The sequence below is a fragment of the Neofelis nebulosa genome, chromosome 15 (assembly GCF_028018385.1).
Source record: "Neofelis nebulosa isolate mNeoNeb1 chromosome 15, mNeoNeb1.pri, whole genome shotgun sequence".
Classification (NCBI taxonomy): Eukaryota; Metazoa; Chordata; class Mammalia; order Carnivora; family Felidae; genus Neofelis; species Neofelis nebulosa.
The window spans coordinates 66,133,719-66,161,454 of NC_080796.1; positions in this window are offsets into that span (position 1 = coordinate 66,133,719).

Consider the following 27,736-nt stretch of genomic DNA (forward strand, 5'->3'; position numbering starts at 1 on the left):
AGACCTGCAAACCACTAGCTGTGTGGACCTGGGAAAATCATTTCACTTCTCAGTGCCTCAGGGATATGTAAAATGGATAATTGTAGAACCTCCCTCAAAGTGTTATCCAAGGAATAAGCAGCTAATTCCTAAAAAGTGCTTAGGGGAGTACCAGGCACACAGTAAGTACTCAATAAACATTAGCTAATGATGAACACTAATAATACTTGGTATACTGTGTGCAATGCCTCAGTGCTGGCTGGGTGAGTGGTAGATATTTACAAAGCTCTTGGAACTATGCCTGGCACATAGTAGGTCCTCAATAAGTGAAAATACACAGCGGCATGCAGGTGGATGTTTCACAAGTGGTTCTCAGAGGGCAGGAGGCTGGTTTGGGGGCATTTGTTGGTGTGAGCTACCACCCCGATGCCACTGAGCAGGTGCGGAAAGATACCCCAGTGGCGCCCTGTTATAGACCGTTTCTACCATATACACGAGGACATAGACAATAGGAAAATAATTAGGAAATGATGAGTTTTATGCATTTCTGTCTTTGTTTAATTTAATTGAGGGGCGCCTGGGTGGCTCAGTCGGTTGAGCGTCCGACTTCGGCTCAGGTCATGATCCTGCGGTCCGTGAGTTTGAGCCCCGCGTCAGGCTCTGTGCTGACAGCTCAGAGCCTGGAGCTTGTTTCAGATTCTGTGTCTCCCTCTCTCTCTGACCCTCCCCCACTCATGCTCTGTCTCTCTCTGTCTCAAAAATAAATAAACATTAAAAAAAATTAAAAAAAAACCAACATAATTTAATTGTAATTTTCCTAATTGCTGAGTTCATTTAATTGCCAGTAGCAGGTTGTCCAGTTTCCTGAAAATTGGGCAGCTGGTTCTTCGGAGCCTGTACAAGGTAACTCCAACACACAATGGCAGGATGCACGCGGCTCTTCTGACCACCAGTAGATGCCCATTCCATGCCTCTGAACAAATCGGGAAAGAACAGCATAAATGGGTGTGCAGCCATGTGGGGCAGACGTCTCTCCAAGGCAAAGCACAGAGTCAGATCCCAGAGAGGAAATTAGCTGATCCATCTAGCAAACACTTGGCCAAACCAGGTGAAACGGGTCAAGTCGAGGCCGTTCCCCTCGAAGGGACAGCCTAGACTCCCTGACCGCTAGAATTTCATTGTCTCCAACACTGCCGGATGTTAAATGAGTCATTAGCCTCACCTTGGGTATCCGTGGATCACATGGTCACTTAAGAGACTAGACTTCTGGGATTTTTCTGGAGGCGGGAGCAGAGAGGATGACTGAGAGAGCCAGCAGTGTTGGTAATCATTGTTACAGCCATGATAGGAGACCTGGGCAGCTTCCTCTACCCTTAGCTCTATATTCAGAGAAGTATGAGATCCAAAGAAAACTCAGTCTAGCCTGGTGATCTTTTTTTGCTCCACTGATTATAACCCCAAAACAAGTTCCTCAACTCCTCTGAGCCATTTCTTGGAGCGGGGGCCATGTGGTCCTGCACATGTCCTGTTAGTAGGGAGACTTACCATCCTGATTCTCTAGAACTTCCCCAGTTTCAGCACTGAAAGTCTAGAGCCTCAGGGAAACCTCCTAGTCCTGAGCAAATGAGGCCAAGTGCTCACCCTCTTAGCCCCCTAGGCCCAGATTCCTGTATAGCTTTGGGTCTGCCAGGAAAGCCTGGCACAATGATTCCAGAAGGTCCTTCAGATGAAGGCTATGAAGTAGAAGCATGGACAGACCCAAGAGGCCAAGAATGAAAGGTGAGAGCATCTTAGTTTAGGCTGCTATAACAGCATATCACAGACTGGGCAGCTTAAACAATAAACATTTACTTCTCATAGTTCTGGAAGCTGGAAGTCCAAGAACAAGGCACCAGCAGATCCAGTGTCTAGTGGGAGCCCACTTCCTGATTTGAGATGGCCATCTTCTTGCTGTATCCTCTCATGGCAGAGAACAGAGAGAAAGAGACAAAGCAAGTTCTCTTGGGTCTTTTCGTATAGGGGCACTAATCTCATTCATAAGGCTCTACCCCTGTGGCCTAATTACCTCCCAAAGGCACCACCTCCTAATACCATCACATTGTGGGCTTAGGATCTTAATGAGGGTCACATAAACATTTAGTTCGTGACGGAGACATCCCTGCAAATCCTCACCATTGCCAGGGGATGCCCTGACGTGGTCCATAAAAGTCGACAGTGGCACCATGGAGTTGAAAAGGACATTTCAAATTGGACAGAAGCACAGCCTCCCTAAGCCATTTCTGCCTTTTCTTCAGGAGCAGTCCTGCCCATGAAAGCAGAAATCTGGGATATTTGGAGCAGAGGGGAAGTGCCTTTGTTGAGAGCAATAGCACTCAGGATGCGTCCATGGGCTCCCCACACCTGTGCCATGTAGAGATTGGGGACAAAGACTTAGCTGAATCAGGAAGAGGAGTCAGTCGAGTTTGAGGTGGATTTCTAACTCCCACCAGAGAGCAGACAAGGCAAGTGGACTTCCATAGGAACAGAGACAAACCCCAAGCACTGGCCTCCCTCATTTCTCTTCTTAGGCTCTTTGAAGAGCCACACAAACTCCTTCTCCTTGCTGTTGGCTCGTCATGATCTACCTACTCAACACGTGCCTCAGAGGCAAACTCCGCCAAAAAACTTTTGGTATAAGAATTTGTCACTATGGTTTTTGTTTCTAAAAATTCTGTTTGGCTCCTTTTCAAACCCACCTATTCTGTTTCATTCTGACTACTTCTGTCTCGTCTTACGGTTCCTGTTCTTTCTGGCAGCGGAGTATGGTAGGTACTCACCTTGTGTGCAGAGGACAGCTGCCTGCCGAGTAATTGATCTGGAATTGATCATCAACCAACACAACTAGTTTCTGAAGAAGGGACTAAAGCAGTAACACAGACAAACATTAATTCTGAAGCTGAAGGGGAAATAGAAAGCGACTTGTCTTTCAGGCGGTCATCTAGGTCGGTGGGTAGTTCTGATCCTTACATACAGTCATTGAAGAACCAAGATGCCTCCTAACTCCCTTTCGGTCATTCCTAGGGCATTGTCCTCTTGTGTGTGGTTGAAGCTGGGCCACCACATCCGAGGTGCAGCCGTGTGAAAGGGAAGGAGGCAGGGAGGAGAAATCCCTGCCATCATCAGGTGCCAGCGGGAAGCTGCACCCGCTTCTGCTCACATTCTACTGGAGAGAAGTGAGTAGGCCATGTGGCCACACCTAATGAAGTGAGAGGCTGAGAAGTGTAGGGTAGCGGGGGGTGGGGGGTAGGGAGGGGGACCATATGCCCAGCTCTAAGTCCATCACGCTGGAGGAAGGCGGCCACGGATTCGACTGGACAGCTTCAGCCTCTGTCGTAGTGGTTAGGAGGTGAATAGTTTCGTGGGTCTGCTGTTTCAAATCTGGCTCCATCACTCCCTAACTGCTTGGCCTTAGCTGACGAACGCGTGCCTTAGTATCCTCTCTACAATATGGATACTATTAGTCTTTAACTCCATAGATGGGGGGGAAGGATGCCACATGGAAAGTGCTTGGCATAAAATAGTCAGAATTGTTGTAATCTTAAAGATTCATATTTTACAGTCTTTTTAACATTATTCAATCTTCTCCAATTTTTAGGGTATTAAACACCTTTTGAACACCTTTTCCTCATGAAAGTTGTTTCTGGATGTGGCCTCTGATTTTTTTTTTTTTTAATTTTAAACTTACCAGCAGCACAGATTATTTCTTTCAGATTCTCACAGGTCCAGGATTGTGGATTCCTCGCTAGAAGTTTCCTCGGTGGCCTCTGCCCGGGCCCTGATGTGTTTATTGGTTGGATCAGTGATCATTTCCATTTCTGAAATTGGCAAACTGGCAATCTGCACTACCCAGGTAGTTGCGACTGAATATTCTAGCCTGATTCCTACTTAGAATTGTGGTTTCTCTAAGGTGGCGTTGTTTCTGTGGAAAGTCTCAAACAGATGTGCCCTTCAAGGAAGGGACAGCCTTGGAGGCTCCTAGTTAGATTGCAGGAGCTTCCCTTTCGACTCCCCACCTTGCACCAGCCTGAGGTCTCATTTCCTATTTCCAGGTAGGCAATAAAATCCTCATCTGGTTCTGAAAGCTTTTATCTGGGTCCTCTCCCCTCTGCCCTCCCCCATCTTCCCAACCCCAACTATTCAATTTTTTTTAAGCTTATTTATTTTGAGAGAGAGAGAGAAGCAGAGAGAGAGAGAGAGGGAGAGAGAGAGATAGAGAATCCCAATCAGGCTCCGCACTGTCAGCAAAGAGCCCAAAGTGGAGGTCAAACTCACAAACCTTGAAATCATGACCTGAGCCAAAACCAAAAGTCGTCTGCTTAACCGACTGAGCCACCCAGGTGCCCCCAACCCAACTATTCTAGCATTAGCTCCCATCTACTGCTCAAGTGCTCTGGTCCTCTTTTTTTTCCTGATACCTAGGAATTTTCTTCTCTTCCTTTAAGATATAGCTTTTCAGAATACATAGCTCAGCTACGTATTTAAATAAATTAAAAAAATGTTTTACTGAGCATTTCTGTGTGCTAAAAGTGGGAGGGGTCTTCTACATCTGCTCTGTCTGCCACATTCTTCACAAGTTTGTTCTATTGCCATGAGACAGAGAGAGAAGAATCCCTTCTGGGAGAGCTCTGCGTGTGTGTGTTTGAAAGGACTATGTTAATACGCTGCTGCGTGGGGTGAGGTGAGAGAGAAGAGAGGTGATCCTGACCACCCACCACCCACGGGCGGTCCTGCCCTATGAAGCCCTCCCCACCCTCTGGGGAAGAGAGACAGTCTTGCCTTCCACATTTTGGGTTCAGCCTGATAAACCAACCAGCTCCACGACAGATAGAAAAGGGTTTAATGAACGCTTTTGCATTGAAGGCCCTAAAATCACAGGAATTGGGACCAGAAGAAAGACAAAGAAAGCGAGGTAAGGGGCCTCAATGTCTGAGGGCCAGACACTGGACTAAACACACTTGGGCTATGACCCGTAAGTGCCAAAAAGAGTGACCAGAGGGGCACTGAGTGGCCCACCCAGCACTGGGGCCTCTGAAAACTTCAGGCCAGGCTCCTCACCCTGCCTGGGCTTTGAGGCCTTGTTCCGCAGCCTCAGCGCCCTCCCCCTATCCCATCCCACTGTACCCCACAACTGGTGAGCCCTGGGGGTCCCCGATCTCCAGGGCCACAGGCTGGAATGGGACAAGGGACACCCTGCCTCACTTTGTTAATAATAACCAGAACTTTACAACACAGAATGCATTGTTTAAACAAGCATTTTACAACAATCTGGGGGTGAGTATTCTTAGTTTTATTCTGCTAACTGCCTCAAATTTAGCACAACTCTGCTGGAAAGAAAGAGTGGAGGGTAAAAAACAAATTTATACTTTTCTAAAGCTGTATTCTGTCCTTATATCCATCCTTACTATGTTTAATTTTATATGATTAAAAATATTAATATCCCAGGCTAAACTTTTTGCATTTGGATTACTTCACAAACTTCAAAGTCTTGAAAGGAAGGAAGGAAGGAAGGAAGGAAGGAAGGAAGGAAGGAAGAAGGAAGGAAGGAAACAGCTATGTGACTTACATTCACAAACAAAAAGAGTACTCATCCAAGCTATTTCTTCAGAACAAAGACTCTGCCCTAAAGGCCACTTTCCACTCTTGGGTTAAAGGCAGCAAAATGCCAGTAGCCTTAGAATAACCCTTTTGTCTGTTTCAAGCCAAGAGGTTTCCAAAATTTTGACATGCACTCCCAAAGCACCTCACTACACACTCGAGAAGTTTAAAAAGTGCAAAATGCCGGGCCGTTATGCAACCCATTTATTCTATTATCATTTTCATTTTGCATTTGGAGAAACTGAAATTTAAAAGGGTCCATTTCATTACTGAGCATTGGTGAGCCTACATTTTACAAATGGGCAAATAAGGCTCAGAGAGATTAAATGACTCACTGAGGTCACACATAAAGAGAGTGGGAAAGTCTGCACCTGAGCCCAGTCAGACCCTTTGATCAATCATTAAGAGCTAATTCAATAGTTGGTCAAAGGATGACTTTGAGGGCCATGTGTGTGTGATGTGCCCATTTCTTCTTGAACCAAGCCCATAACTGTGAAATTTCAAATATTACTCAATACACACACAAAAATAAAGGCTTGGGGTAACAAATTGTAGGAAATAGAGATGCATTGTCTGCTATAAGTTTGCGAACCACACTCGAAGCCACCAATCCAAAAAGCTGATGCTGTCCTCCAGTCCTATGCTCCAGGCCCTGGGTTTGTGGCTCTGGCTTTTGGCTCCAGTTGATGATGGAGGGACCCCAAGTCTGGCAGGTGTGTTACCTTCACCAGACCAAAGTGACCTGGGACGCAACATGGCTCACTTCCCAGCATCTCCCAGGAAACAATCAGTCCCTGGAACAACATATATTGAGTTCCTAGTTATACATCATCCCTGTGCTGGACCCTGGGGGGAATCAGCAGACAGAGAGCGAGGCAGGGAAAAGACAGAAAGGTGAAAGAAGTGAACAAGATGTTGTATCTGTGTTTAAAAAAAAAAAAAAAAAAAAGCTTGGTATTCAGTTGGGGAGAGAAGATAGCTCCAGAGAGACATTTAACAAGACGAAATGTAGAAGGAAAGTCCCAAAGGAATATCCATATTGGATGAGGGTTGTCAAGGTAGTTCAAAGGATGACAAACAGCAGTGGGGAAGAGTGTCAGTCTGGTTATGAGATCGGTCAAAGATTTGCTATAATCTTGCTACAAGAGACATAGTCTCCAGTTGACCAATCCAAAGATTCCCTCTTGGCAAGAAAACTAGGGGGGAGAGAGGAAGAAACTAGAGGAAGAGAGAATATGTAGATAACCATCGTTTGACTAGATACAAAAGGATGTTCAGTTGAAGGTCACTAGATATTTAACTGACAGTCAGCTGGGTGGGTGGGTGAGTGGGTGGTTAGTTTTCTCAGAGCAAGTCTTAATCCCATTATAGTTTCCAGGAAATAGGTTAAGCGTTTTATCAGAAATGCTAATTTCTTCCCACAACCAGGTTCTGAACTTCATCTCACCAAAAATTTTGTTCAAGTCCACATTTAGGATAATTTTTCCTTTACACTATCACATCTGTGCCTTTCATGGCCTTGTCTGCCCCTACAAGGCAACAAAGACCAGAAAACTCAATTTATATTGGGTAGATTTATTGTCAGAGGTCAGCTCTGGACGTGAACATTTACTCTCTGAAGGAGAAAGATGATCCCAGCTAGCTTATTTTCCCGGGAGAAACATATAGGGGGAGACCCAGGTGTGGTTGTGTCTACAACTTGTACTATTTGGGGGGCACTCTTTAAGAAAAAAATATGAAATTATGAACATATAATTAGGTATAAAAGTGCATACACATTAGGATGAAAAAAGAAACCACAACCATTCTTGGATGCTTGGAGAGGCGGTTCCTATTCTTTAGAAACCTCTTCCCAGGAACGGTTGCACAGGAATGCTTTCCAAGTGTACCTCCGTCTGACACCAGAGACCCTGAAGTTTAAGATTTATTTACTTCCTCCTGTAAATTCACTTACAGCCTGCCGGCGCCCACGCTTTGTACTCCGGGCTGTCAGCACCCAACCACCCCACCCCTGGCTTTACTCATTGACTAAAAATGATAAAGAAAACCAAGGGTTTCGTCTGTGCACGGATTCAACAGACAACCATTGACCGCTCTTCTGTGCCAGGCATGAGCTGCGGTGGAAACAAGCTTTCTGGGAACTGAATGTAACATCGAAGGATATTTCAAGCAAGTAGAGTAGTACGTCATTTCATCTGCCTGACACAATTGACTAAGAATTGCCTGCATGCCAAGCCTGAGCCAAACAACAACCACAGGAGGTAGATACAATTGTTACTCCCATTTTGGAGGTGGCAAAAGTGTGGTTCAGAGAAACGAAGTAAAAATTAAGCAGTTGAGTGGATAGTGGAGCTTGGGGGTTTAACCCTAAGTCTATGTTCAGAATCAGAGGCCTTATTCTCACTCTGCGTGTTTATCATTTAGTAGAGCCTCCTGTCCAGAATGCACACGCGCGCACACACATATAAGAGATCATGTGTATCTACCCTTTACAATTTATGAGCATTTTTACCTAGATCACACCAACCATCTTGCTAACAGCTCTGTGAAAAATATGGGAGAAAGTGGGGGAGAGCCCTGGGCCCCCCATCCTGTTTTCCAGCTGTGGGACCTTGGAAAAATCACGTCCAGCCGTCATGTAAGGGGCTGGGTTTAGCCCTTTCTGTAACTCCGGCGTCCTTTGATCTATGACTGCCAGCCTGGACCTCACATCCCTCCCCAGCTGCTTGAGCTCTGAGAAAATCCAGAGGAATCTGGACGAATGCCCCCAGGGCTAAGGAGTCCGTTAGAAGCTGGAATTTGCTGCTGTTCATCAGTCGCTGGATGGTAGCTTTCTGAGCCCTATCTTTGTAGACTGGAGTGCTTCCGGGGCAGGAGGCTGGGCATAGTGCACACAGGAGTCCAGCCAAAAGAAAGGCTTTCCCTCACGACAGTTTTCCCTGCCTTTGCTCTCCCTTCCTGGTGGCTAAAAAGAACTTTGGCCTCTGCCCACTGAAGCCCATTAGCAACCCCCGGCTGGACCACATTCCAGGCTTTGCTGTTCAAGTGACTGGAGACACAGGTGGTGAGGGATCTATAAACAAAGGTCGAGCAGCTAGTGATAACCCTGAGGGGCAGGGAGGGGTCCAGGATTCCCAAACTGCATTTTAAGGAAAAGAAGAAACTAATTCTTAAAAACACAAAACAAAACAAACAAAAAAAAAAAAGCCAGTCTCTTTAAAAAATTCTTTCCCTTCGTTTAAGTTTTCTTGTTTTTGGATGATAGCTCACTTCTTCCTTTCTAAAAAAAATAATAAAAATAAAAAATATTTTCTATTTAATTCATCTCTGTTTCTCAATTCTTCAGGTTTCTAATCTGGGCTCGTAAGGGATGTCAGAGGATGGGCAGTCCCCTAAGATGATGATCAGATTGTCGAGAAGAGTCACAGTCTTGAAAAATTATGAATGATGGCAGCCCTTGGCCCCAATTGTATTGAGTCAGGAGCAAAGAGTTTTAAAATCCTGTGGTTGATAGATGTAGGGCAGGTACATCGAGAGCCTTTCTTCTGAGATCATAAGCAGCTGTTTCAATTAGAGGATGTGCTTTTATAAAAATGGGCTTATGTGCTGGTGAGGTCAAAAGAGGCAATACTTGTTTAAAATCCTTGAAATAATTAAATTGGGGAGAGGAATAGAAGTACATTAATTAGTTGTAAATTTCCTATGCACAAAGTTCCAGGTCTGCAGTTAGTCTAGACACTTGTCATTGGGAATGATTTAGCTACAGCAACTCTGAGCAATCACCCCGCCCCCCTCTTGGACAGGTAGTGGCCATCACAGCCCCCATTCAGTCAACTCCGAAATCATAGGACCCTGGAATTCTGAGTTCTGTCCGCTCTCTTTCAGCAGCCTCCTGGCTCGTTTCCAAGGGTCTTTGCCTACAGTCCACTGGCACGTTTCTGGCAGTAACACTTCCTTTAATTTTTTTTAATGTTTATTTGTTTATTTTGGCAGGGGAGGGGCAGAGAGAGGAGAGAGAATCTCAAGCAGGATCTGTGCTGTCAGTGCAGAGCCCAACGTGGGGCTTGATCTCATAACCCGACTGTGAGATCACGACCTGAGCCAAAATCAAGAGTTGGACACTTAACTGACTGAGCCGCCCTGGTGCCCCTGCCAGTAACTCCTCCTAAAATAATATATAATTCTAACACTCAGAAAACTTCACTAGTCCCCCTTAATCACAGAATGAAATGCAAATTCTTCATCTTTCCCCCCAATCTCTCACATTTTCCAATCCAAAGTTCTTCTTCCCTGTGGCTCCCCCAAGAACTTCTCTCTGGTCAACCTGCCCCACTTGCTGTCACCCAAACCCACCAAGCACATCCCATGCCCACACCTTTTGGCCATCTCTTTTGCTCCAGTGCCTTGCCTCATCTTCTGAAAATCTGGTTCCCAGGCCTCCTCGGTCTCCCTTCCCTCCTCCTTGGGTCTCTCCCGGAGCTATCCCAGTTTCCATGGCTCTGCTGTCTGACATCTTGACCACACCCCACTCATCTCTTATGTTCACATATCGTGTTCTAGTTTCATTTGACTCGTGATGTCTTCTCTCCCTCGGATGCAAGGAGAGTCCCCGAGGACAGGGATTTGTGCGCAGGCATTCTGAAATCCCTGCCCCATTGGACGCAGTGTTTTGAATGTGATAGGAACTCTGTATTTATTGAGAACTCAGCACAGGTTTCAGCAGATCTGCGTGGATTGAAATCCTCACTCTACTATTTAACGACCATGTGCCCTTGAGTTATTTAGCTCTTTAAAGCTTCTGTTTCTTCACTTGTGAAGGGAAACCACTGTAGCTCCCACCACAGAGTGGCATCGTCGTGAAGATTGCGTGAGATAAAGCGTGCTATTTAGGATAGTCTGATACACGGTACTCAATACAGGTGAGCTGCTGTTACCCTCTGGATGACCACTAATGCTGTTACTGGAATCTAAAATGCAAAAATTTAGGTAATCCTGAGAAGAGTGTTGGGCCATCTCTTAAGTGAAGATGGCCCCTTAGAACCAACACAGCGGTGACGCAGCCCTCTCCAACACTCGTATAATAGGGGAGAACTGTAACTTCAACCCTGCAGATGTGTTTGTGGAAATTTCAGGTAAAACAACAGGATGAACCACAACTGGATTAATAAGGCTGCCCCCAAACCAGTGATTTCCAGCCAGCAAATTGTCACTTTCAAGGAGCCATGTGAGACTACCCTTTGTTCTCCAATATCTATGGAGCTCTCCGTGGGCACCTTCATGATGTGTCTTTTCTGCACCACTTCCAAAACTCTCAGTTCTCAATAAGCCTGTCAGTCCCCGTGCAACCTGTGCCCACCTCGTCTTCCTGGAACCACTGTCCCATCGCTGAGTGTAAGACTTTGAGGAAATAAAAGTATCGTCTCATCAGAAGGACTTGGGGACTGCGTTAGAGGCAAGAGCCCAGAGCTGCTCCCACTAGGAAAGGCTAACACATAAGTTGGTGTCCCAGGAAGTGGTTAGTGTTTTTCTGCCTCTGCTGTTACTCTTAGCTCCCATCCTGAAGGTGTAGACAATAGAAGCAACATCTCTAACTGTAATGAAATGTCACCGTGGAACCTTCTTGTCACAGACCCTCCTTGTCCTGCTACCACCACTGCTCCCACAGGGTGAAGGAGGTGTGGGTCTTGCACCACATGTTAACGTGTCATCAATGCGGGGTTCCTGGGTGGCTCAGTCGGTTACGCGTTGGACTTCCGCTCAGGTCATGATCTCACGATTTGTGAGTTTGAGCCCCGCATCAGGTTCTGTGCTGATAGCTTAGAGCCTGGAGCCTGCTTTGGATTCTGTGTCTTTCTCTCTCTCTCTTTCTCTCTCTCTCTGCCCCTCCCCTGTTTGCACTCTGTCTCTCTCTCTTTCTCTCAAAAAAACATAATAATAAACATTAAAAAAAATGTAATTTGTCATCAATGCACTGTTTTCCATGCCAAGAGGTGACCTTGCCAAGATGGGCATTGTGTTTGTTAATAAATTAAAGCAGCATGTATCTGGCCCTGTCCTAAGTGCTGGGAGGCAAGTTTCCAAGCCATTTCCAAGACATGTTTTCTGAGCCTCATATGGCCCATCTTCTATGCACAGAGTGGCAGAGAGCTTTTCTGAAACATAAACCAGCTTTTGTCACGGCCCTGTCCCCAGCCCCCCTCCGCTCAGCCAAAACATCTCTTTGGCTCATCTCCAGGTTATTAGACACAGACAAGCAGAGCAGGGAAAGATCCAGGACTTGCGGTTTAGAAATGTTGGCTCACCATGGTTCCAGCTCCAGGAGAACATCTATAAATGCAGCAATCAGTCACTGACGTATGCAGAAGTCATATGAAGAGAGGCATGAATGGCCAAGCTTCGTGCTCGGTGGAGAGGCAAGGGGTCACTCAGGGGCCACGCGAAATGTGCTTTCGCTCCAACAGTGCCTCATCGGAATGCGCATGCTCTGAGTCCAGTCTTCACACTCTCCCCAGCCAGAGACTCTTTCCTGCCGAGTTCCCGGGTGCATCTTTGTAAAGGCGATCGCTCATTCTCCCAGGGATTTCACAGCCCTGAAAGCAGTTTGATTTGCTAGAAGTCTTTGGAAAGACACTCAGTAATCTTCTGTATTCCGCTGGTATGTTCTGCCTCCTCTTTACCAAATGCGGTTCTTTCATTTCTCCTGAAATCAGGCTCAAAGGTCACTGCCTCCAGGAAACCCTCCCAGATTTATTCCCAGCCCCCATCTCTAATCATTTAGTTGCTCTCGCCTTCCAGGGCTCATGCGGTTTTGTGTTCAGTATAGATCGAGTCATTGTCCACCTGTTGATATGTTGTTAAGACTACAGATTCTTTATGCTTTATCTAAAACCTGTGGAGTTAAATGTGTTTCGGGTTTCAGAACTTTTCAGATCTTAGAAATATCATAGCGGTTTGGGGCACCTGGATGGCTCAGTTGGTTAAGCATCTGACTCTTGATTTCAGCTCAGGTCATGATCTCACGGTTTGTGAGATCGAGCTCCGCATCGGACTCTGTGCTGACAGCGTGGGGCCCACGTGGGATTCTCTCCCTTTCTCTCTCTCTCTCTGTCCCTCCCCTGTTTGTGCTCTCTCTCTCTCTGTCTCCAGATAAATAAACATAAAAAATTTTTTAAAAGAAATATTATAGAGGTCCTAGGACAGCACCCATAACCCAATTCGTTAATATTTGTCCAATGAAACATGAATATTCACATGAAGTGGGAAACATTCAGATTGTAATCAGCTTCCTATCAGCTCATGTCAATTCAGTGTTTCCAAAGTGTGGGTCTGGGCTGCTAGTAATATCCACCACAACTGACCCTCCCTCTGTGCTAGGCACTCTGCTCTCGCATCATCTCATTCAATCCCACGGCAGTGCCACACGAAGGAGGTGTCATCCTCCACATGGGATGGATGAGGAAAGTAAGGGTCTGAGGCAGGAATCTGCCCAGGGTCAAACCTCTAGAAAATAGAGAAACCAGCATCCAAACCCAAGCCTGCATGGACCATAAGCTTGATGCTTCGTAGGTTTCATACCAAATGTGCTTCCTCTCACATTTCCAGTTACAGCGTTCCATATGCAAGATGGAATATATAAATAGTTGCCAACGATGACAAGAAACAAGGAGCACTTAATTATTTTCGCTTGTAATTCACAAGTTATGCTTGCCTCCTTCCAGAAAGACTGTATGGCACTTGCAACGTCACTCAGCTCTGTGAGGTGGGCACAAAGCCTCTGGAAGCCCGGACGTGACCAGGATAGATAAAGCAGCAACAAATGTGCCGGCTGATAGGTCCCAGTTAGGCAGCACAGGGCCACTCTGACTGCACCGTGGGTGCAGCTCATACGGAATCAGTGGTCAGCATTTAGAGCTCAGGGGATTTACCCTGAAAGTCAACGTAGTTTCTCTTTATACAAGTTAAAAAACACCATTTTATCTCTTTTTCATGTTTATTTATTTATTTTTTATTTATTAATAGGTTTTTTTTTTTAACGTTTATTTACTTTTGAGACAGAGAGACAGAGCATGAACAGGGGAGGGTCAGAGAGAGGGAGACACAGAATCTGAAACTGGCTCCAGGCTCTGAGCTGGACCCGGGGCTCAAACTCACGGACCGTGAGATCATGACCTGAGCCGAAGTCGGCCGCTTAACCGACTGAGCCACCCAGGCGCCCCATCATGTTTATTTATTTTTGAGACAGAAACAGAGCATGAGCAGGGGGAGGGTCAGAGAGAGAGGGAGACACAGAATCCAAAGCAGGCTCCAGGCTCTGAGCTGTCAGCACAGAGCCCAATGCGGGGCTCGAACCCACGAACTGCAAAATCATGACCCGAGCTGAAGTTGGCCACTTAACCAACTGGGCCACCCAGGTGCCCCTAGTTTTTGTTTGTTTGTTTTGTTTTGTTTTGTTTAATGTTTATTGATTTTTGAGAGAGAGAGACAGAGCGCGAGTAGGAGAGGGGCAGAGAGAGAGAGAGGGAGACACAGAATCCGAAGCAGGCTCCAGGCTCCCAGCTCTCAGCACAGAGCCCGACACGGGGCTCGAACCCACGAACTTCGAGGTCATGACCTGAGCCGAAGTCGGAGGCTTAACCGACTGAGCCACCCAGGCGCCCCCAAACACTATTTAAATTGTTCCCAATTCTTTCTCCTGAAAAATTAGATATTTCCCACAATACAGTGTTTGCGTTCCTCCATAGTGCTAATCGGCCGATGCCGAGTGGTAGCTTGAGTTAGGGGAAACATTCCCCCCGTTAGCCATTGTCCCTCCGCTCCGACACACCTGGATTGTGAGGGAATTCGAGTCTGGGGACGACGCAGCTGACAGAGTGGCCTGATACCTTGCCCAGCCATGCTCCCCGTGGGCTGGCAGCCTGTTTACCGATGTGTGGCTCGTGCAATTCTTCCGTCACCAGTCAAGGACTTGCTGCAGGGTGACAGTGGAAGATCATATTTTCAGCATCATCACCATCACAAACTCGCAGCAAGGACAGAGACAGATAGACAGACAGACAGACAGAGACAGGCAGCATCTGTGTGCACCAGGAACAAAAGAAATTTGAGGTGGTGAAGGAGGGCAAAGCACAGCCATCGGGCTGGGGACCCAGAAGGAGACAGAAGTGGTCCAGCTCCTAAAAGGGAAAGTTTATCATGTGCAGCAGAGACACCAGAACCTAAGGCACTTCTTGAAGCCAAGCTCCCCGCACCCTAGAAAGGAAGCCAAGAAAAACAACAGCAAACAGTTTCTTGGGGTCACGACTCACACAGAGTTCTGTGATCTCGATGAAATAGGGTGTCAGCAGGACAAGGCCCCAGCCACCTGCTGGCTCCCTGGCTTTCCCAGTTTCCAAGATGATCACCCCAAACCCACATTTGCCAGTTCCAAGAGCTTTCTCAAGTTCAGGAAAGACACCTTGTGTAAGGAAAGACCAGCAGAGTTTACGTTGGAATCAGCACGTGACGAGACGCATGTTTTCCTCTTCCCCCACATTGGGAAGCCAGACGTTTGCCAGTTGTGGTCTGCAGCCCACTGTCCAAGAAGCACCTGCCTTCGGACCATCAATTCCTGGCACCGAGTCCCTCACAGGGGACCTCTTTTTGGTTTGTTTATAGAACTTTCGGGGAGACTCTTGGGAAGAAATAGTAATAGAAGGGAAAGAAATAGCAGTAAGATCCGGGCAATCCATCATGCCAAAGCTTATCAAGGCCACGTGGGTGAAAGGACCTTGAACAGATTGGCCCACCTGCCATCTTAGAAAGAATGACAACAGTGACCGCTCGACCCCTCGCGACCAGCTCCACTTGCTGTCACACACACACGTGGAACTCTGGTGACTGGTTTCCGAGCCAACGTGCCCTCCTGTCAATGCCGCAAACTGAGCAGAGGCGGTTATTTTGCTGGTCTCCTGAAAATTTCTAAATTTTCCAGATCAGCTCAGTTTGCTGAGCCTGGGACAGAAAGCCCCGCGGGCTCTGTGCCCCGGCATCTTGGGAGATGGGGTGCTGGCCAAGCGTACCTCTCCGGGAGCCAGAAATGTAAGGCAGACATGATAATTCCATCGTTGTTTTGCTTGGGACCTGAGAGGCAAACATCCAATTTGAGATCAAATCAATGGATCCTGGGCCTGAGTAAGCTTTTAAAATGAGATTCACTCCAGAGCAGTTTAAAAACTAGAAGGTAGCACCAGCAAAATTCTGCCCGTACTTCTTGGGCTAAAGAAGAGAAGCGACGCCCCCACCCCCCGCCGCCAACTCCCCTAAGGAGGGGACCCATCTATACCAGATGCCATCTTACATTTACAAAAGTACTGTAACAGGGTTGGGGAATAGAGGAGGATCTTACATAATTTTCACTTGCATGGAGACAAACAGAATTTAAATATACAGCACCAATGAGTCCAGAGTAAAGGCAGGTAACATTTCTTGAGTGCTTACTATGTGCTTGACACTGTTTCAAGTACTTAATAATTGCACAGTAGTATCCACTCGCTATTTGCAAAATCACAACAATAATAATAGCAACCGTCAGAATAATAATAATGCCACCAAAACCATAAGGTAGGTATTATTACCATCCCTGATTCACAGATGAGAAAACTGAGTAATAGCTCGTATGTGCGGGTGCCGAGATTCAAACCTAGCGTGTCTGGCTCCAAAGCCCACGTGCTCAACTAAATCTACCTAGAAAGTGTTCTTACGATATGTTACTCCAAAAATGACTCCAGGATCTGTGCATTTCGCCTACTATGTAGCGCACACCATTTTCCCTTCCCGATAGCTATTCCCAGCCTTGTCTTTATAGAATTTCACGTTGCTTGAAAAGAAACATCTCAAAGCAAAAGGAGCCCTCCTTTAGACCCTGGAGGTGAACTGTCATGGAGCTGAGCCACACAGAATAACCTCCTTTCCCTTTGCTGGGGACTGGACATATAGCCCAGATATAGCGATCGGAGCAGGCGAAATTCTGCAGCTGGTGTCTGGAAAGGATTTTGCTCCCTGTGAGCAGTGAGCAAGTCCACTTGCAGTGAGAAAGTCCACTGCATTTTTTTTTTCCTTTTTTGAATGTATGTAACGCCTGACGTCTGGAGGCGAGACAACCATTTGAGGTTTGTCAGCCTATGGACAAAAAGCCAGCATGCTGAGGAAGGCAGAGCAGAAAGATTGAGGCAACGCACCACACTTGGAAGACTGTGTCTCCAGACTTCTTGTCTTGCTGCATAGGATGATTATGTATCTTTGTTGCTTAAGCCATCGGTTAGGCATTCTGTCACTTTGCATTCAAATGTATCCTAACGTACACTTGTATCCTTTGTCTATGCATAGACATATGTTATGTCTGTACATTTTTCACCTTTCTTTATTCCGGTTAACTTATAGCTACTTGGCCAGATAAAACCAGTCTGTCAAGAAAGGAAAGGCAATGTGTCTGAGTAGCAGTTTACCAACCCTGTTCCGGAAAAGTGTTTATCAATCCCCTCCCCCAAACCTTGCTCAGATGCATTCACCTGCAGGCTGTGACTCAGCACTAAACAAAATAAAATCCACCCCCAGTTTCCTCATTAGTTAAATAAGCAATCTGAATGAGATGTTCCTTGGGTAAATTTCAGCCCTGACATTATATGCTTCATGCTCTATCTATCTCTTAATAAGGGTTATATTGTACTAATTTCTTGAGATCCCCTATAATAATGAGCACATCTTTAAACACTTAATAAAATAGTAACAGTTTATCAACAGTCCTCATTCCTTCCCCTCTGCAGGTCTCAGTTCTTCATCAGTAAAATGTGGAAAATGAAAGTGCCCTATAGGGCACCTTCCAGCTTAGACGCTCTTGAATCTGGCCAGATTCTTAAATACATGGTTTTACTTCTTACAGACTCTTCTTCAAAGCTTATGTGGCCAGGTACCTGACAATGTCTGAATGACACGTAAGACCTTTCTGGAGCCCGCGCTTATGGTAAAAGTTAACTACTCACTTAAACTGTGAGCCTCTCATTAACCTCTGTATCCTCAGTGCCTAGTGAAACATGCAATACATAATCGGCACTCAGTAAATATTGGTAATCCAAAAATGGCTATCGTTTTTTTTAAAGCATCTACTACTTGATGGACATTTTATTATTTAAAAAAAATGTTTATTTATTTTTGAGAGAAAGAGAGAGAACACAAGTGGGGGAGGGCCAGAGAGAGAGAGACACATATGCACAGAATCTGAAACAGGCTCCAGGCTCTGGGCTCTGAGCACAGAGCCCGATGCGGGACTTGAACCCACCAACCATGAGATCATGACCTGAGCTGAAGTCAGATGCTTAATCAACCCAGCCGTCCAGGCACCCCTCGACAGACATTTTAAATAGGCTCAAAATCCTCCAGACAATCCTGCTAGGGCAGTATTTTTACCTCTATCGCCTGAATAAAACCGGGCTGCCTCGAGGCCAGTCTCAGCCTGGCGTGACATCCAGTGATCCCAAACCCAAACCCAACAACGTTGTAACCAACACTGGAAGGTGTTCAGCGAGGTCTTAGAAGGTGAGGCAAAAGGACACTACGTTGCAAACACACAAAGACTCTTCTTTACTCGTCCCTCTCTCCCCACATCCTCTCAAGCCCCGCAAAGACCCACAGTCACCGTCTTCCCCAAATGCCCTCACAACCCTCCCACCTTCTCCCCAGCTCCCCCCTTGGAAATCTGTTCTGTCCTTTGGAGTGTTGCCTCCTGCCCCGGGTCACATAGACTAGGTTAGAAGTTTAATCTCTCCAGAGTCTTCAGTGTTCCCAACAACCATTGATTTGCCAAGTGCTCTGCGGGTGTGGTGCCATCCTGTGCTGCAAAGCCCACACGGTTCCACGGCACTGTGCAAGGGGTGTGCGCTGCTCGGCTCACACAAAGTTCCTCTCTTCACACGTGGGTATGCGTCAACCAGCAGTTGCCTCAGAGCCCCCCAGAGAACTCGCCAAAAATGCCGATGTCCCATCCTCACGCCAGTGCCTCTGACTCAGAATGTCCTAGGGTGAGACCCAAGATTCCACATTTTTAATAAGCTTCCCAGGTGAATGTGAAGCATCGTCAGCTTTTGAAGCACTGCTTTCTACCACAAAAGCTTCAGAATCGAGCCCCAGAGCAGCTCATGCCCACAGGGACAGAAACCTTCCCCCGAATCCCATTTTTAATGTTTGATCTCCCTTACATCATGGTGTTCCTCCTCTTCTGCACCCTGTGGGCTTCAGAGATGCGGTACTCGGGGTGGTGGGCAATACAGAATCCTTCCCCACCGAGAGACAGTGACTGCACATCCCTACAGACCTGGAGAGTGTTCTGGAGCCTTACGCGTCTCCTCAAAGTGCTTTTGTGAGAAAATGGGCATAAAAGTCCCCACCGGGGCCTCCAGGAAGGATTTCTCTGAGTTCAGGCAACAAGAGCCTGGCCCTGACTGCCCTCCTTTCTGGAAGACTGGTGACAGAGGGAGCAGAGAGCCCTGGCAGCCACGGGGGGCTAAAGTCCAAAAAGGAACATTCCGCAAGACCTTCAGGAGGTGGGTCCCCAATGAGAAGGGGATGCACCAACCAGGAATTTGAGAGGGAGGGCCTCATGCTGGCGGTGGCTTCTGTCAGTGTCATGGCTCCGAGGTGAGTGAAGGAACAGGTGTTCACTGGGCTGAAGAGGCACCTTGAGTTGGGCAGTAGTCAGGGCCCCCTCAAGCAGCAGGAGGACAGGACAGCCTGGCCAAACCCAAGAGCAAGGCTTTTATCAAGCAGGTGATGCTCCCTGCAGTGTTCCCACTCCCGAGTCCTCCTCAGAGCTCTGTTCTCTGGAATGGACTTCAGCATCTGGAGGTTCCACACGAGATCCCTCTGGGTAACTTAGCCGCCAAAGAAAGGCACCCGGCCTCATTATCGGGTGACCTTACGGCACAGATTCTGAAGAAAGTTGTAGACTACGGGCCAGTGAGTTTTGCAAACCCAGTCGTTCTGAAGGATTCACAGCAATTTCTGTCAACAAACATTTCTCAAATAGCTACGGGTGCACTGGGCGTGGGGAGCATGTGGGCAAGAGTGAATCGATCCTTTGGCAGAGCATCAAGTAGCAGACATCAGAACACACGATCTGACGAGCGTCGATGTCCTCGTGAGTCTGCTGGGACAGAGGAGCTGGATGCAGAGCCAGCTCAGAAAAGCCGAGATTTTGCTTGCTTGAGATGAGGCTGGAATTGGATTCAGTGGAATCGCTGATCAAAACAACCAATTCGGTCTGCACGCCTGCGGTTAAATCCAACGCCATCAAAACACGAGTTCTGATCCAACGTCAGACATGGGCACAGCCACCTGCAGGAGGGAAGGAGATGTCGTCCCTTCCCTGCGCAGCGGCACGGCAAGTCAAGGTGATCGCCTCTCTGGGTGGCCACAGGGACGTGCACACAGGTAATGTTTTTGTTACTTCCTTCACACTCCTCTATCTCTCCAACTTCCAAGCCTTTCTGTAGTGTCCCCGCCTTCAGTCTTGTTTTGAATCGACGTACGGTCCTTCCTGGCCAGTGGCGTTTGCAGTTACTTTGGGCCGGGGGGATCCTTTTGGGAAAACGAACCTTCCACGTAACTCCAATCTTTTAAACATACAAGCAGAGATCTCTGTGTCTCTCCTTCTCCCAGACCCTCTCCAGCCTCAGAAGCAACCCCGGAATCTGCTTGCTCTGTCTGCACCATGTATATCTCAGAGGCAGAGATACTGCGACCTGCCATCCCATATCCCTTTCCCCTTCTTTCTTAGTAACAGAATTCCAATTAGTGGGAATGAACCCGACCAAAAGGCTACGTTTCCCAGCCTGTCTTGCTGTCAGGTGATGCCATCCTGTGATCCAAGTCCAGGCAATGACCTGTAAATGGAAGTATCAGGTGGTATTCCCGGGAAGACTCCTTACCACTGAGAGTTGTGCCCTTTCTGCCCTTCTATTCCTCCTCCTCCTCCTCACTGTCTGTAATATACAGATGATGGCTGGAGCTCCAGCAGCCATATCGGACCATTAGTTTACTTTGAAGCTGGAGCCTGTGTTTTAGGGATGGCAGGGCAGAAAAAAAGATAGAGCCTGGGTCTGCGTGACTTCATGGTGCTGCCACCCAGTTCTTCGTTGCCCGTCTGACTTCTTTTACGTGAAAGAGTAAGTTCCGATGTGTCTAATGCAAGGTTGTTTAGGTTTTCCTGTCTGTAGTTATTTTCCCACTATAGGTCTCTTCTCATGTACTGTTTGGGAAGGAAAAATCATGCAGAACTAGGGTAAAGCCATACTGACATTATGGAATACACCCTTTGGATAGAATTTGTTTATAAAATTAGTGATAATAGCTGGCATCTACTTAGTGTTCACTGCGTGCAAAGCTGTCTAAGCATTTGCACATACATTATTTCACTTACTACTCGGTACACCACCTGAGGTAGGGAACATCACGGAGAGCTTTCAGATGAAGACACGGAGGCTGAGAGGAGGTCACGTCTTGCCAAAAGTCACACAGCTAGCACGAGGACAATTTAAGACGGGAAGATCTGACTCATGTACTCTTTTGCGATCTAAACCTGAGGGGAGGCAGTTCTAGAATCAGACTGGCTTGGGTAAAAGTCCTTGCTCTACCTTCTCCTAGAAGGATGATCTTGGGTAAAATTCTTTTACTTCCCGGAGCCTTCGGCTGTGCCTTCCAAGGTGAGGTGCGGATTAGCAAATTCACGCGTGTGCAGTTTACAGAGCAATGCCTGAATAGGGCAGTGAGCTGGTGTCAGTCGTAACACAGGGGGCGGGGTGGTGAAGTTAGAGGAATACGATGAGAGGGAAGCCATGTATTTTCAGAAGAATTTGAAAACAGCTCCTTGGAGGCCTGGCAGAGAATAGAAAAATGCTGGTGGTGTTTATATGCATACCAAAGTGTAACGCTGAGCAAGATACCTCTTCTTATTCTCAGTTTCCTCATCTGTAAAGAGGGAATAACAATCTCTTTCACGCGGGATCCCTGGAGGAAAGAAGTGACCGGTGGCAGAATGAGTCACGGTGTTTCTGACATTCTAGTTCGACTTCACTAACCCTCTTCGTCTTCCCAAATGACGTGGCAAACTCTCTGTCCCACTTTCTTATTTTTCTTATTTCAAGTTGTCACTAGGATTTCTTTTATATTGTGGAAAGTATACCAACAGTTGTGATTCAGAAATGCCAGCCCGAATAAAAGTGCGAGAATTAGCACCGGACGACAGAGAAAAAAGAACGGCAAACACACAAAAACAGTAGCTTTTAAAGGAAATGTGAGGGGCGCCTGGGTGGCTCAGTTGGTTAAGCGTCCGACTTTGGCTCAGGTCATGATCTAGTGGTCCATGAGTTCAAGCCCTGCGTCAGGCTCTGTGCTGACTGCTCAGAGCCTGGAGCCTGTTTCAGATTCTGTGTCTCCCTCTCTCTGACCCTCCCCCGTTCATGCTCTGTCTCTCTCTGTCTCAAAAATAAATAAACATAAAAAAAAATTTAAAGGAAATGTGATAATTTCTAAAATCATAAAAAGTCTCGGGAGACTACATCAAAATTTAAAACTTCTGTGTATCAAGGGTCATGACCAGCAGGCTGAAAAGGCAATCTACGGAATCGGAGAAAAGATGGCAAGTTATGTATCTGATAAAAAGGTTAATATCTAGAATACATAAAGAACACCTATAACTTAACAACAAAAGTACCCTATTTGCAAATGGGCCTAAGGCTCAAACCGACATTTTTCCAAAGAAGACACACAAATGGACAACATGTGTATGAAAAGATCCGCAACATCACTAATCGTTAGGGAAATGCATATCAAAACTACCATGTGATTTCACTTCCCACCCATTAGGGTGGCTGATGTCAAAACAATGCAAGTGTTGGCCAGGATGTGGCCAGATTGGAACCCTTGTGCACTGTTGGGAGTATACAATGGTGTGGCCATTCTGGAAAAGAGCATGGAGATTCCACAGAAAAATAAAAAATAGAACCACCACATGATCCAGCAATTCCACATATGGGTCTGTGTCCAAAAGAATTGGAAACAGGGTCTTGAAGAGGTATTTGCACACGCGTGTTCATAGCGGCAATAGTCCCAATAGCTAAAAGGTGGAAAAGCAACCCAAGCATCCTTCCATAGATGAATGGACAAACCAAATGTGTTTTATTCAGACAGTGGAATATTTTTCAGCCTTAAGAAGGAAAAAAAGTTGGCTCATGGACGCACTCTGGGGACGTTATGCTAAATGGAATAAGCCAGTCACAAAAAGACAAATACTGTATGATTCCACTTATAAGACATGTCTAGAGTAGTCAAATTCATAGAAACGGGAAGTAGAATGGTGGTTTCTAGAGGCTGGGGAAGAAAATGGGGAATTGTTGTTTGTTTAAGGGGTATAGAGTTTCAGTTTTGCAAAATGAAAACGTTCTGGAAAGTGGTTGTCCAACAGTGTGAATACACTAAACGCTACTGAACTTAGGAAGGGCAAAGACAGGAAATGTTACGTCACGTGTACTTTATCACAGTTAAAACACGCACCCTGTTGGGAGAGCAGCGATAAGAGGAAGGGTGAGAGAGACAGAATGGAAGAACCGGCAGGTGACAGGACAGCGGCAACATGACATGGGGGTCGGTGATGCGTTTGACAACGGCTTCCAGAAAAGTTGTGCTCCAAAGTAAATTGGCCTGTTTGGGAATGCTCTCATCTAAATGGAATGCTGGCAGAGTGAAAATACTACGTAATCAGGGATAAGTGGGAACTACGTCCGGTCAGAAGCAAAAGCTGGGGCAAATCACAGGCTGGTGGCAGAACTGGCCTCATTTAATGAACTCATTAATGACCCAGAAGAATATGGAAATAGCTGATCCTGATGAAATCTGTGCAGATACGCTGGCAAAGCCTGGGCCTTGGCCGTAGAATGGCATGAACATCCCCGGGATGGAGAAAGATTTTCCACTAGGTACTTAATTGGATTAAAGCCAATGACTTCCTGGGATGAGAACGCTTGCTCAGCTCCACCCCTTGTCTCTGGAGCAGGAAGAAAATTCTGAAATGTGATTCAGGCCATAAGCTCATACTTGACCGAGGCCAGTGGAAGGACAGGGCTTTTCCAAAAGCACGGTTCTGCCTCAGTCCTTTACCTCTAGATAGAAGACTAGGCATCTACACATTCCAAAGGTAGAAGGAAGGAGAAGGTGAGAGGCGAGGGAGACACAGTGCGCGTCTCGTGGAGGAAGCTCTGGGCCAGATGCCCATGAAACCCCAACGTCCAAGGCTCTGAAGTGTGGCACAGGTTTTGCCACCCTCCTTCCCTGCTCGGAGCCTGTCTGCTGTTTCCCAAGGCACTTCAGAGAGGTCTGACACCTTTGACGAGGCCTTGAATGATCTGGCCCTGCCTCCCCATCCAGCCTCTTCCTGTATCACTGCTTTTCTCACCTATTCCACGCTCGTCCGCTACTTGACCTGCTCAGCAGAGGCTCTTCCTCTTCCGCCAAAGCTCCATCATGCTCATCAGCAAATGAGCTTCCTTCCCCGCCCTGAGTCACCACTCCGTCCCCAGCCACTGTGCTTGGTTAAGGGGTGGGCAGAGGGCTCAAGCTGTGCCTATCTGATTCCATCCAAGGACTTTTATTTATTTATTTTAAATGTCTCCTTGTTTATTTTGAGAGAGAAAGAGCAAGGGAGGGGCAGAGACAGAGAGGGAGAGAGAGAATCCCAAGCAGGCTCTGTGCCGTCAGCGAGGAGCCAGATGCGGGGCTCGAACTCACAAACCGTGATACCGTGACCTGAACCAAAATCGAGAGTCTGATGTTTAACTGGCCAAGCCACCCAGGCACACCGCCCCCCCCCCCCACCTCCATCCTAGGACTTTTCGATCAGCCACAGCTAAACAGCAGCCCTCTTGATGAGGTCGGCTGCCCGGAAACTGACTTCAGCCTCTAGCGTTTCTTAGATGAACGTGCTGTGGGCATTTTGAGCAGGACAGTTGTGCAGAACCATCTTTGGCGTTTAACATCTCTGCTTGTGAGTACTAATTCCCAGTAGTATTCCCCAAATCATTGTGACAACAGCAACAAAATGCCCCCCCACCCCACACGTGGACACCTGGCTACCACCCGCGGTGGAGAACTTCATGACTTTTTGCCACGACATGGAATCGTGAGAAGGCGGCGCTTGCCGGGGCCCCACCTACCCCAGCATTCCTTCAGGTCTTTGGTCCTTCCTCAGAGAATCCTTTTCATTTCTCCCGACCTGAATCAGGTCGCTGTCATGCCACCCTCTACTTATTGAGCCAAATTGCAAATAACATGCTTAGTGGCGTGGTTGTTTGTTTCACATTTGTTTTCTCCCACTTAGACTTGTAGGTTCTGCGAAGAAAGGGGCTATTTTGGTTCCCAATGACTGATATTCAATAAACATTTGTAAAGAAAGGGAGACAAGGGGAAAGGAAGGTTGCTTGGAAACTAGTAACGCATAGTGACTAGGATCTCCCGCCAACCCACAAAAGCCTGTTCAATCTAAGAACCTAAATGTCATCTTCTACACTATGTTTATGAGAGAAGGGGATGAGCTGGGGTTGACTGGAGAGCCCCAGGAGCCCATCTGTCTCTCCATAAAACCAGTGCTGGGAATTCCCCTGCCTCCCGGGTGGGAGAGGGCCCACATCACAGCAGCAGGGTCTGCAAGACGGAGGGGGGGGGTGGGAGTCTGGCAGCAGATTCATTCACCCCCGCCTCTCTCCTCCCTCCCTCCCTCCCTCCAGCCTTGGCAGTGATGTCAGGGGCTCTGGCAGCAAGGAAAAGGGGTGGGAGTCCGGGAGGGGCCACTCACACTGCTTTGGAAATCAGAGACCTGTCTCCTAAAATACTACCTTGCTGGGAACGTACGTTGTTTTCTGGTCACTGAGCACAACTTTCCTCTTCCTAACACACTCTTGTCCCCTCAGGGAACCCATCCTCCTCTCTCTGGGCAGCCCTGGTGGGATGGGAAACCCAGATGCCTGCCTTCCACTGTGGAAGCCCATGGACCAAATGCTTCCCGCCATGACGTCATACGGTGACACAGCTAATGGATTCTCTCTCAGGACCTTGACTATTTAGTGGGCAATGTAAAGCCATTTTTTTTTTCTTAAGTGGCCAGAGTACATTCCCCCAGTAATGTGACCCTGATCACATTCCTGCTGCAGGAGCCCGGACATCTAGTTTCCTGACAGGTGCCTTGACACTGTTCCATTTTCAAGCCTAATTCTCTAGACTGCTCTCGATTCTTGGACTCTCTCAATATCATGCCAATGAAATACCCTTTGTCTAAATTATCAGGGCCAGAGGCTTTGTGTGCAGCACTAGAGTCTAGATGGGTTTCCTGAGGCCTGAACGAGTCATTCACTGCAGTTTTATTTTTGCATTCATTCATTCCAAATACGGTTAACGAAAGCCCATTATGCCTCATGCACTGGGCCAACTGTTGGGTTTACAAAAACAAACAAGATTCAGGCCCGGGCTTAAGAGGACACACCGCTTAAAGAGACACAGAAATTACGATTACAATGGAAGTGGCATGGTCTCTGGCAGAGAGTGCTGGGAAGTTGAGGATCTGAACTCCTGCCCTCCCTTCAGGCACACTTTCAATCTCCCTGCCTCACCCGATGCTTTGGCTTCAGGGGCTGGTGGGCAGCAGGTGCAAGTGAAGATTTGGGCATCACGGGGTCTCCACTGAGACAGCCTATGCAAACATTCTCCACACTAAGCTGACCCGGAGCCAAACTGGAGAGCTCCAGGCTGGGGTCATAAGCAGAGGATCACAGGAAAAGCTGGAGCCCCAGCGGAAATTGCCTGGGTTTCCTGGCCCCAAGAGGCCAAGAAGAACAGGATTTGTAGACAGAGTCCTTCCTGCCCCAGAGGACGGGAGGACATGGAAAAATCAGTGAGCAAAGAGCTTCTTCCAGGGCCCGGGCAAGCTGCCAGCTTGCACACACTGCCCTAGCCCACCGCGAGGACAGCGTCACCTTCCGCCACCTGCTGGGGCTGCCACTGGTAAGGGCTTCTGCAAGCACGTCTGGGCCTCAGGAGGCTGAGGTGCACCTCCTCTGGCTGCCAGGATGAACTACCCATCAGAGGAAACTGAAAAGTGCGCTAAAATAGAGCCGCTGAGGAGGGATGCCAACCTCTTGAATATTAAAATAACGAGTTCTTAAGGGCGCTCACCTGTAGCACAACAACAGCTGCAACAACAACCACGTTGTCTTCTGGAACTAAAAAAAAAAAATCTCAGCTGGAGGCCCTGGGTGCTCAGTTGGTTCAGCATCTGACTCTTGATTTCAGCTCGAGTCATGATCCCAGGGTTGTGGGATTGAGCCTCGAGTTGGGCTCTGCACTGAGTGTGGAGCCTGCTTTGGATTCTCTCTCTCTCCCTTCTTCTGTGCTCTCTCTCTGTCTCTCTTGAATAAAAATAAAAAAATATCTCCTCTAAAAGATTCAGTAGAGAAATCACACAGAGGATGGTCACTGCTGAGACCCAAATTAGTGGCCTGGATGGTCAAATATAAGAAATATTTCAAAGCACAGAGAAAAACATGTAGAGATGGAAATTGTGAAGGAAAATATATGAGACATGGTGAATACATTCAGGAAACTTAACACATGAACTATAAATATTCTAGAAGAAGGAAAGGACACATAATAAATATGGCCTCTTTGAGTTTTGTCAGGACTAAAGAAGAAGGGATCCACCAAGAATATCCTAGTAGCATTCCAAACTTTAGGTTAGAAAAAAAGCCTGCCAAACATTCAGATAAAAAGAACATAAGCTCTACAAGGGAAATATAATCAGAATGGCACCAGATTTCTTTACTGCAGCCTTGGAAGATGAAAAACAGCACAAAAACATCCACAGATACTGAGACTACAACTTATTCCCTGACTAGAATGAAATAGAACTGCATGGAACATGCCAGAAATCAAGAAGCACTTCACCCTGGTAGTTCACCTTAAGAGGTGAAAAGAATGGGTCATAGACTCAAGCAAGAGCTAAAATTATAAAAGTCCTAGAAGAAAACCTTGGGTGAAGCAATGGCTTCTGAGA